The 2,500-nt window shown below is 64.0% G+C and overlaps 1 pseudogene; it reads left to right on the forward strand.

Moving 5' to 3' along the window:
• LOC126177260 (large subunit ribosomal RNA) overlaps nt 1-2,500 on the forward strand; it is a 7,930-nt pseudogene that overhangs the window by 2,437 nt on the left and 2,993 nt on the right.

Consider the following 2,500-nt stretch of genomic DNA (forward strand, 5'->3'; position numbering starts at 1 on the left):
GGTGAGTGCCGTAGGGGTGCCGGTAAGTGCGGGCGTTTAGCGCGGGCGTGGTCTGCTCTCGCCGTTGGTTGGCCTCGTGCTGGCCGGCGGTGCAGGATGCGCGCGCCTGCGCGGCGTTCGTGCCCCGGTGCTTCAACCTGCGCGCAGGATCCGAGCTCGGTCCCGTGCCTTGGCCTCCCACGGATCTTCCTTGCTGCGAGGCCGCGTCCGCCTTAGTGTGCTCCTCCGGGGGCGCGCGGGTGCGCGGATTCTCTTCGGCCGCCATTCAACGATCAACTCAGAACTGGCACGGACTGGGGGAATCCGACTGTCTAATTAAAACAAAGCATTGCGATGGCGCTAGCGGGTGTTGACGCAATGTGATTGCTGCCCAGTGCTCTGAATGTCAACGTGAGGAAATTCAAGCAAGCGCGGGTAAACGGCGGGAGTAACTATGACTCTCTTAAGGCGGCCAAGTGGCGGCGGTGTGGCTGCATCCGGACTTGGCTTTTCGAAGTGCGGTCTTGATGTAGTCGTGCTGCTGCTGCGAGGTGCCTTCCTTGGGTTGTAGTTACAGGGAGAGTGATGCGCAATACATGGGCCTAGCCCTCTTAGCCTCTCCTCTCCTGCGGTCTTCTCCCCTTCTCGTGGGCCCGCTGATTTTCGCAGAGTGGAAGACCGCACCAGGGGCTTGGGGGGGTTACCAGCCCCCCCTCGCATTATCCCTTTCAAGTTGGGGGCAGCAGACAAGTAAATAAGAGTGGTGGCCCTTCCGCTGAAGGTGCCACCCCAGCTTCCCCAGCTCCTAGCCGGCCAACCGGCCGTGCCGAAGATCTTGTAACTGTTGCAGCTATCTACGCCTGTAGTGAGTGTCACCGTAGCTTCACCACCAAGACCGGTCTCGGGGTCCATCGCCGCCGCCAACACCCTGCGGCCGCAAACGCGGAGATCGTCACGGAGAGGCATCGCGCGAGGTGGACGGAGGAAGAAGTCCTGTCGCTCGCCAAGGCAGAGGCCGAACAGTTCCTTGAGAGGGACGCCCGGTTCTTCTTTGTCAATCAAGAACTCATCAGGATGTTCCCCGACCGAACGCTCGAGGCAATCAAGTGCCGACGGCGGCAAGCTGCCCACAAGCAGCTTGTCCGCCAATTCATGGAGGCGCTTGTGATCGGTCGGGGGGAAGAGCCGGCGTCCCGCCGGGGAGCAGCGGGCCCGCTGCCTGACGCGGGGGAGGCCGCTGCGCCGCCTGTCGACGCAGCCGAGGACTTCGCGGGCGACACCACCGGGCCGCCGCCGGAGGGGCCGACTGACGCCGCCATCTGGGAGCATCTGGCGGGGCTACCTGCTTCCGCCCAGCGTTTCTCTGCCCTGGATCGAGTCATTGGTCTAGGGCGGGGCACGCCGCCCGATGTCATCCTGGGCATGCTCCCGGATGCCCTTGCGTCGGTCGGGTCCAGAGGGGAGAGATCGATCACCAGGACACAGCGGCCGCGCCAACCATCTAAGCGGCCGCCTGCAGCGCCGCCGACGCAGAAGCGCAAGCGGCGCCGCTGGGAGTATGCGAGAACGCAGGATGCCTTCCGAACGTCGCGTGCACGTTGCGTGCGCGGCCTCTTGGATGGCACCCTGCTCCAGCCGCCACCTGCCATCCCTGGTCTGCTGGACTTCTGGGCGGACCTCTTCACTAAGAAGCCCATCTCCACCGCGGGCTTCATTCGTGACCGCCTCCTCCCGCACTCGGAACCTGTCGCTCTCGAGTGCCTATGGGGGCCGGTCACACATGAGGAGGTCGCCGCCGCGTTGCCGCCCAGGGGATCAGCGGCCGGGCCGGACGGCCTTACCCCAGCGGAGTTGCGGCGCCTGCCGCACGAAGTCCTGGTGAAAGTGATGAATCTCTTCCATCTGGCCCGCGCCCTTCCGGAACGCCTGCTTCGCGCGCGGACGTCCCTTCTCCCGAAAACGGCTGCACCAACATCCCCCGCTGACTTTCGCCCCATTACGGTCTGCTCGGTGCTGGCGCGGACCTTTCACAAGGTTCTCGCGTCACGCCTGATGCGCGCTTGTGCTGTGGACGAACGTCAGCGGGCATTCATCCCTCGTGATGGGATGTTGGAAAACACGTTCATCTTGGACACCGCCCTCACCGACGCAGTTCGCTCCTGCCGCTCTGTCTTTGTGGCATCGATCGACGTATCTAAGGCATTCGATTCGGTAGATCATGCTGCCCTTCGCCCCGTGCTGAAGGCGCATGGCCTGCCGGATTGTTTTGTCGAGTATGTCGAGCGGTGCTACGAGGGCAGCACGACAGTGATAGCGGACGGCGCCGGCGTGGGCGTGTCTGTGCAGCCAGCACGGGGCGTTCGCCAGGGCGATCCCCTCTCCCCCCTCCTGTTCAACTTTGCGGTGGACTACGTTTTAAGCCAACTGCCCTCTCACATCGGAGCTCGGATCCTCGGTCGCAGGGTCAACGCTGCGGCCTTTGCAGATGACGTCTTGCTGTTTGCAGCGACCCCGAGGGGCT

This window comes from Schistocerca cancellata, chromosome 3, assembly GCF_023864275.1.
Source record: "Schistocerca cancellata isolate TAMUIC-IGC-003103 chromosome 3, iqSchCanc2.1, whole genome shotgun sequence".
NCBI lineage: Eukaryota > Metazoa > Arthropoda > Insecta > Orthoptera > Acrididae > Schistocerca > Schistocerca cancellata.